At 34.6% G+C, this 9,732-nt stretch overlaps 1 long non-coding RNA gene across 1 annotated transcript; it reads left to right on the plus strand.

The window, feature by feature from the left end:
• The first annotated feature begins 314 nt into the window (after nt 1–314).
• On the plus strand, nt 315–9,156 carry LOC128086259 (uncharacterized). The gene is made up of 4 exons (XR_008209313.1): nt 315–392; nt 3,906–3,985; nt 5,014–5,194; nt 7,385–9,156. It is a non-coding gene; the product is annotated as an uncharacterized LOC128086259 (long non-coding RNA).
• The last annotated feature ends 576 nt before the right edge of the window (nt 9,157–9,732 follow it).

Consider the following 9,732-nt stretch of genomic DNA (forward strand, 5'->3'; position numbering starts at 1 on the left):
GATGTAGAGAAGATAACACAACCCAATCAATGGTAATCACCAGGAAGAGTAAAAATATAAAAGCTGTAGGGGAGTGGTAGGAAAAATTCCATCTGTGCACAAAGGACATGCCTTTGTGTTGCACTAGTTTTCTTTTGTTTACAAAACATAGAGGAACTGTTAGGTCACAGCTTGAACTTGTGTTTGAGCACCTGATGAAGGGGTGTGACTACTTTAGGTGTAAAGGCAAATTGTTTGCCCCTTTGCTCCCCACATGACCAGAGAGGATGGACCCAGGGAGAAGCCAGCCTGGGCTCATATAAAGGTCAGCTGTTAGAGGAAGAGAATCTCTTGGGCTTCAGCTGTTTCCTGTGTTCTATATCTCCAAGGTTTTCCTTCAACTGTTGGGTGAGGTGGGTTGGTTTTTTTGGTTTTTTTTTTTTTTTTTTTTATGGGGGGGGGTTATAACTATTGGTCTACCTTTGAATACCTGCTATCACCAAGAACACAATAAAAGCAATTTTGTTTCTTCGTAAGCGGGACATAAGCTTATTTTTAATGTTAAGCTCTATTAATTAGACTTGCAAAACAAGAGTATTCATTAAATAGGTTTCTATAGCTACCTGCTTTTAACCCTTTATTTTGGCTGCCATTACCATATATCTGGCTCAGAAAAGGAAGGTCAAATAGTACATCATCTGAACACAGTTTGAGTGGGATAAAGGTCATGTTTTGAAACTGTTCTAGAAATGCATGCTCTGCTCCATTTTAAACCTAAACCAATTCTGAGGCCAGATCTTTAAAGGTCAAAATAGTCCTGATTTTTTCAGATTATGCCTTTTTAAATGGGTACTGAGAAATGACAAACAAGGGGTGACTTATGAGTTATGCTATGTCCTAATGCAGGTAGTAGCTGAGGCATGAAGTACTTTCAGAAGCTGACCCTGCTTCTACCTGATCCTGAGTGCCTAAATGGAATCGTTGTTCCATCTATGAGTTCTGTTATCTAAAGATAACTATAATTAAGCTTATTGCCCATTGCATGGAGCTAAGTCCCATTTGTTAAAGCCCTGAACCTGCTCAGTGATGATGCACTTAAATAATGCTTCTGAAAAGTGGACTCCTGATGTTTTTATAGATATGAAGACCCTATGTTATCCACATGTGGAGGGAAAAAAAAAAAATCAGTGTGATTAATTACAAAAGAGAGAGATAAGCAGTAATGGAAAAGATGGAAGGTTTTAATCTTCAGCTTCTTCACAATCTGATTTCTTTGGCACACTGATCAAAATAGATTATTCTTCTATATCAAGTAAAATATCACTTTCTCTCAGGAGGAATGCTGTATTGACTGAGATGTATCACTCTACTTCAAGGACATCACAGACAGGAATCCTCATTGCTATATGAATTTGATGTTACTGAATGAAAGCCAGTGAAATGTATTGAGAATAGCAGTACCTCTGAGTATGTTTCGCTATTAGGGAATGGGTGCTATATACACCCATATCCATGCAGGATGAGATCTGAAGTGGTTTCAACTGGGTCTATTTACTATTCCACTCATAAGCCTGAGCTTTAATGGTTTTGAATATATTGTTCAGTTTTAGTTGTAGCTTTGCAAGATATTTCAGCAATTAGAGCTAAATGCTGCATTAAATTTGCTTGCCTTCCTTGGAAATATTCTGATATTGGTATTTGTAGGAGACTCTATGCAATTAACTCCTTATTTTCTTGAAAATCCCAGTGGGTACATATCTGCATATTCTGGTACTTCAGTAACTGTATGAGCCTGTATAATAATTGAATTTTATTAAGTTGAAGGAACTTGATTTGGGTAGACTATGAGTCTCAAGTGCTCAGCATGAATCACTAATAACTTTTATTAGTTGACTAGATGTTACATTCTTTTCTGTCTTCCAGCCCAGGTTTATAAAATTGAAAGATTGGAAGTGGGTACTGCTGAAACGATATCAACTAGTATGTTACTCACAATCCTTTAGCAGATTTCACTGTGAATTACTGGGGAAGATTAGTGTTATGAATATTCACTGACGTAAGAGGTAACTAGTAAGTCCCTACAATAGTTACAAAAGAAGATATTTACACATTATGATAGTTGTGAATATTAGTTCTGGATCCTCGTAAATGTCTTCTATTTGTTGAATTAAGCTAAACTTACTCTGGTCTAGTATCTAAAAGGTTCTTCTGCAAAAACTTTTCCAGTACTTGGGAGTAACAAAATGAGACTGAATAAGGAGGAGTTACCAATCTTGATTCTCCCATTATAGGGTAACCAGGGCTGGATTTCAAGAGCATCTTCATGGTGTTTATAGTTAACTGGCCAGCTGAGATCTCTGGAGCATTACAAATGATAAACACAGCATGAAATGGTTTTAATTGGCATATTCTTTTACTTAAACATATTCAGTTAGATGTGAACATGACAGATTTTCTAAGACACACTGTTTAACTGTAGGTTTGTAGGTTGTAGAAATTGTAGGTTTGGCATTAAATTTTAGTCACAAATAGTGAGAAACTAGGAGGCCATGTTTTTCTGTGACAATTCTTGATGTCCATGGATATGTTGTGTTGCACAGTTTAGTAATTACGCATGTTTTGTTAAATGCCTGACTCAGTCTTAGTTTTATTTTATTTTTTCCAGATAAAATCAGATGTCTTTACTTTTCAACACATTTTGAGTCATTTCTTTGACTAAATGTTTCAGTTAGGGAATTCTGCTGTCATTTTCACAATTCTGATAGATTATCTTCTTGCAAGAATTGATTTTTAGAAAGCAGCTTGATATTTTACTGATTTTTATGTATTTGTTTAGATCTCACTTTGTGGAGAACCACACTCACTCTCTGTGGAAAACCAACAAAACAAAAACCTGGAAATAGAATAATTTCTTTAGTTTTCTGTTAAGAGGCTTATAATAACTACTGTCACTTTGAGTCCTATGAGAAAATACATATTTCCAAATCTTCAAGAGCCTTACCAGCCTGAAATTCTACACTTTTCTAAGATTTGGAACAAAAATAATACTGTGCTAATACTTGGAATGTGTAAATAGAAATGAGGCACTTAGTGATAGTTCTATCAGTCTGTTTTTGTTCCTAAGAAAAATAGTGGAGTGGTTCAATATGGACGCAGTTTAGTCAAGGGAGGTCATAAAAAATAAGTAAACGAAAGAAAATTACAAGTTTTATTATACCAGTGGATGGCAATTGTAAGTATATGGAGATTGCTTTGAAAGTAATGCTTCCTATTTATTTCTCTTGAAACTGTAACAGATATAAAGAGCACAATAATGCTATCAGATAGGGAAAAATTCTCAGCTGCAAAACATAATTTTTCAACATAATTACTACTAGTAACTATGCATTTTTACCAGGAATGAACAAGAGCCTGCATGCTGTGCTTAAAGAAATCTGTGTGGCTGTCAAGAATGTGGCTTGTCTTTAACATTGTTGTTGTCACTGCTGAAACACACCACGTGCTTCCTCTCTGAGCTCACATCCACTGTTTAGTCTCCATCAATGTTCAACAAGAGTCACTGAATGTCAGTGGCTGCAATTCTGCATTTTTTTTTCACATTGAGGAATTCAGTTCCACACTGTTGCTTCATCCACACTTCTATGTCAGATGCCATTTGACAAACTGCCCCTCTTTTGCCATCTGTCACATGGTGTGCACTGTTACACGAAGTGTAACAATATTTGTGGGAAAGATCCTCTTCTACTGCTGTATCACCAACATCTGCCTCTGATACTATGGGCCAACATAATAAAATGGGAGGCATTACATTTGGAGCTTTCTCGTATTTCAATTTTAGGGAGATATTTTATTAAACTAATTTGGTCTGTTAAATACTGAAAACATTTAATTCGTTAAAATTGATGGGTTTACTGTTTTCTTTTAAGATATGTTTGTAGATCATCACCTCTGGAAAAGTAGATGATTATCACCTTTTCTGGAAGGACTAGACCTTGATCTTAAAGAGGTAAGCATTCCTACTTCTGAACTGATAGAACAGAGATATTACTAATTAACTGTGCAACTGAAATCAGTGGTGTAGTGAATTCCAAGCTAAGAGTGAGCTAAACCGTCTGGGAAAGCTGCAGAACAGGAGTAGTATGAAAAGGAGATGAATAGATTAGATGGATAGACAAGGGGGGGGAAAAAAGGCAGTTATGTTGAAGTACTGCTGGAGAAACTCTATTAGACTGCCACATCAAAACCCCATCACCCACTCCAAATGTTGAAATCTCTGAGTTGCTTCCTCTTCCTTCCTGTGGGCTGGGGAGCTCAGACACGATTCCTGGTTCTGCTGGGTGGTCTAAGCTCCCTGAGCTGACATGGCAGCCTGGATGGTCAGCAAGGACTGGACCAGGTGTCTGGCTGGCCTCTGGCATCACATCAACAAAAAAAAGTCCACTGCTCTCTCCTTGCTAAACTTTCTCCTTCATCTGAGGATTTGTTTATTTCCAAGGAGAATGAAGGGCGTTTTCTGAAGTTCTGCTTTACAGATCTTTTTCTTAACTGTATTTTTCATGTGAATTCCACTGTAGGTTTAAAACATGTTTCAGTGAATTTTGGAGAAAAGGAGACAAAAGTATAAAAGATATTCAGTCTGCATTTAGCAATGAAGTGGCTGCAATACAGATGTTGTGCTTACTTTCAAGTCACGGTGCAAGGAAAGAATCTTTAGTAAAAACTTACAGAAAAATTCACAAGGGTGATTAAAAGACTGTAAAATAAATACTTCCATCAAGCTTTAGGAAGAGATGCATTAGGACATGTAATATTATCACAAAGTAATATTACCTATCAGTATTTGATAATATTGGCTTAAATACTTCTGGCAATAAACATTTTCAAAAGCAGAAGGTGGTATAAAAAAACTTTTGAGGATGAAAGAGAGATATTCAGAAATATGAAAAATGCTGATAAAGAGATTACAACCATTGAGAGATTCCTTTAAGTTATAGTCATGTTTTAATTTATATCTTTTTACCTTTGTGCACTCAGTCTTTATATATACAGTCATAGAAATGCAGAGAAGGACTTATTTAGGTTGGCAAAGGCCTTCAGGATCACCAAGTACAACCACCAACCTGAACTACTGAGTCCTGTCACTAGACCTTGTGCAGTGGGAGCTCTGATGTCTGCCCTGTTTTAGACCCTGAAAATAGTCATCGGAAAACAGCAGGTAACTATTCAGTTGAATTTCTTGAATGACTCATTTGGCAAAATGGATGAATATAAATTTCATGAATAAGCTATCCACCTGCACAGCAGTCATATTTATTCTGAAGTTGTATGGGCCAATTCACTAACTTTAATAACTTGTTTTTTAATATCCTCCAAGTTGTTCTCTAAATCTCAAAGGAATTTAAGTCTAACAGTTCTTAATATGGTAGGGGTGAAATAGAATAATTTTGATTGGTAAATGAATTACCTTATATCACTGTAGAAAATAGCACTTAGCCACTTAGGCAATACCAAGCATATGCAAATAATGATCTTAAATTCTGTTCTGCAGCAGTCTGAATCCAATAAACTGCATAAGGTGCAAAATTGTAGAGAGCTGAATTTGTATGAGTGGGCTGAGGGTTCTTCTACTAGTTACCAGTATACCACTACCTATTCTTTCCACTCCACTTCAGGAGAGTTCCAGCCATCACAGATTGAGTGCATCTTTGCTTTCTCACGCATCACATGACAACATGCATTGCACTTCAGGCTGCTCTGTAAAAAGTCTGTTTCCACCAAGTTTAATTTTTGTTCCAAAGGCAGGCATGCAAACTCTCTTAGCGGAGATGTTAAAATTTCCCTAGCAAACCCTGCTTATCCGAACACCAGTACACGTAAATTGAAAATTAACCTGCATTAAATATTTGAGTGCATTTCTTAGTATTAGTAACTCATATTCTACCTTTAATCCTTAGGTTAGAATAAAAAGGGATTCTTTTTAAATCATGAGGAAATTATAATTAATAATAACTGGAAATGCTAGATGACTTAAGGGGAGAAAATATTCCGCATTCTACTGGAAGATATACTCCCACTCCTGACCATTGCTGCAAAAAAACCCATGCCAAATGGCATAGAAGACATGCGTTTTGCTAGGATTTTTTCTTTAAAATATTTGGTTAAGTAGAAACACTTGTGGGTGTTTATGTCAGGAAAAATGTATAACTTGGATAGCTGCACAACCTGAATTTAATTTCCTTGGCTTTGAAAATTCCATGCCAGAAATATTAAGCCAAATGAGTGAAACATTCCATCAAAAACATTTCTTCAACAGAAATTTCAGATAGAATTGCAACATTTGTATGCATTAGAAGTTGTCTACCATGGCTTTATGAAGAAAGAGTTGAAAATACAAGAAGCTTGACACCAGGGTTCTTTTCTAAGCAAACAATTTAAAATGTATTTCTTTACTAGTTGCTCAAGTTTACTCATATCTCTACTTACTTGCAGTTATTCCTATATGTTGAAGTAATGCTTCCAGATTGCATCCATTTTAAACTTTCTCACTATAAATTCAAAAGTAATTGTTTTCAGTCTAATGGCAAACTTTTGAAACTGAAGATTATCTACATTATCTTCAGTAACAGTACTTTTGTCATTAATCTATTTGTCAAACTACATAAAAGTCTTTATGTAGTTTAAAAACAGCTTTTTAAAGCTTGAGAACTTCATTTACTGAAGCTTTAAGATATTATTCAAGCCTGATGTGATGCAGAGCCATACTTTCTACTTGCCTATAAGGGACCAGAGTTCACAAACCTAAACTCAAGTTTCCTATTAGGCAGACATACACTGTGATATCCCTGTTCCTGTCATCTAGGAATGAAACCCATTTACAAATAAGTTGTTGATTGTCTTAGTTTCACTTCCAAATAACAAAAGAGCGAAGAGCTGAAGTCTGCTCTTTGGATTTGGTTAGTCAGTAGACTAACCAAAATTTAAGTACATGTTATAGTATTGCATGGGAAAAAAAAGTGCAATAGTCTTTGTCATTAAAAACCTCATTAAAAGTCATATTTTCTGGTGAATAGGAAAATAATAATAATAATAATAAAGGAATAAATGAAGAAGTCGTGGTCACTGTAGATTGGTTTACTAGAGTTATTTGAAACATGTTCAGAGAGAATAGCATTGCCAAAAGAGAAGCCTTTTTATTGGCAATAGTCTTATGATCTTACATTGTTAGCGTCGCTCTACAGAAGCCCGTATGGGTCTATTTCATCCATTGTGCTTCACCAGAAATCTGTCTGATAAAGCAATTATCCAGAGAAAGTGAACTTCATGTGCAGCTGTATTGTTTCAGTACAGATAGAAACTTGCTGTGCTCAGGTAATTTCTGTCCTTAATTCCATCATCTCCCACGCAGGTTTTAGGAGACCACTCAGTCCAGTAATGATGTTTTGGCATAATATGATGAGTGGGGCCCTTACAGCAACATTTTTGCAGTATGTGTGTAATGTGTTTTTTTCACAATTTAAAAATAACAGCAAATACTGATAATCTGTACCTCATTTTTTTATCACTAATTTATTTTACAAGTATGATTGCTTAAGCATACATATGCATATTCAATATAAACAGAGATGGTTGAATGCATCTGCCAATATACATATATATTAATTGTTGTAATAATGTGGTAAATTAGTAAAAATTCAATTTAAAAGAAAGAAATATACAAAAATATTTAAAATGCTTGTGCCAGAACAAAATGACCTGCCAAAAAGCTTAGTCTCACAGCAAGTGAAAAGTAAATTTCTTCTGAAATTTGTGTTGTCACTGGATCAATATTAATGCTTGCTGACTAAAAATTATTTTTCCTATCCTAAGTAATGCCATTACAACAAAATTTTTGATTGCATTTGTAAAACATTAATAGTAAGTTGGTAATTTTCTGTGCTTTTCTGATCATTTATAAAAGAACATATGATCAACCTTTGTACTGAACTAATCAGAAATTCATAATATAAATGATTAGATTTTAATAAGTTCATTCAACAATCTATTTCTGAAGTTTGTTACAGATAATCTGTTGCTATATTAATGTAGCCTAGCAATAATTAACATTCAGCTTTCTGGCACTAATCACCGGAACCATGGATTCCTAGCATTTAAGGCAGCCCTTGGAAATAATGCGATAAAGCACTCAAGAGCGTTCAACCAATTAATGTGTTTGGATGAGTGAGCTTTCCAAGCCATTCAATTTTAAAAGCAAGTGCCTCACATCATGGAATTTTCTCCATGTGGAATTCCCCAGAATTCTGTCCCACTAAATGATAGAGAAGAAAACTGTAATCAGGATGTGTTTATCTGAGAGGATATTCTGCTGATCACTCAAAGACAATGGCTGCTGCTCCTAACAAACCATCAAAATGTCTCAGAGAAAGAGTATAGCTCTTGCTGTGAGTCTTTCTTTCTACGTGTTGATTACCATTAAGATGCCAACAAATGTAATGTGTAGATACTATCATTAGACTGCAAGCCTTACTAATCTTTGAGTGCTTTGTGATGTGAAGGGACTTTCAAAACTTTAATTATATAATTATAGTATTACCTTTGTGTGAGATGGAGAGGAAGATGCTCATGCTATCTTGCTTTCCTTATTTTATTTTTTTTAAGAGGGTCAGAATTTCCTGAAATGTCACATTCTTCCGAAAAATTACTGTAAAATATTCATGTTTCATTGAAAAAATATCCATGAGATTTAGGGGTAAAAATGAAATGTGACAAGATGCAAAGAGGAAAGAAAATTGCTGTTGGTTTCATGCAGTAAATACATGAATGTGTTTTTTCAGTGTCAGTTAAATTTGCTCAATTTTTTCTATGAAAATCTATTTTTTCAAAATCTTGATGCTAAGCACAACCTCCAAATGATAATATTTCTATACTAAAGCAGATTTTACCTCATATGACTGTCTCTACTGATTTATAAACTTGCTCTCTTTTAAACACTGACTGTATTGATATAAAATTAAGAAAATATTTTGCTATGTATTTAAATTCTAGGAAGTGCATAGTACTAAGCAGAAAGTCTAGATTAAAATGGTATTTTTGATTTTTTTATAAGATACTCAAAATAATTAATCTAGATTTAAAATTTTCTTTTTTTTTCTAACATATTTGAAAATCATTAATCTGCACTTGAATAGGAAAAATTGGTCCTGTAATACCTGATTAAAAGAGAATGAATAGTTTTAATGTAGATGATGAAACATCTTTGTTTATGCTTTGTATTGTTTTCTTAAAAATATTTATGTATGTATAAGCTGCTTAGATAGTGTTTATTCTAATTTTTGTATGAAATGTTTTGCAAGATGCTTTTCACAATGAAATTGATGTATGCGAAAGATGTTGACTTTCTTATATGTTTTAGTGTTTCTTAATTCTTTCTGTTCATTTATAGGATTTGTGAAACTTTCCTATTGTTCCTTTAAGAGTTCAGAAAGCATGAGGTCATATTCATATGAGCTTCTGATCCTCAACTGAAATGTAGCTATATATCATAAATTTCTAGTCTGCAAGGCCACATTCATCTCACTATATCCAGAATTTACTCTCATGTCCCAGATGCAGAATTCTTGGCTTTATCAGATGTTGGAGCAAGATTTGGGTGTCATTAAGTTCCACTCATTCTCACGTACATTCACTGTCATTAAAAAAATAAAAAATAAAAAGGGGGGGAGGATATTTGCAGGGGAGAGGAGTTGACGAATATGA

Source organism: Tympanuchus pallidicinctus, unplaced genomic scaffold, assembly GCF_026119805.1.
Source record: "Tympanuchus pallidicinctus isolate F22 unplaced genomic scaffold, pur_lepc_1.0 scaffold1, whole genome shotgun sequence".
NCBI lineage: Eukaryota > Metazoa > Chordata > Aves > Galliformes > Phasianidae > Tympanuchus > Tympanuchus pallidicinctus.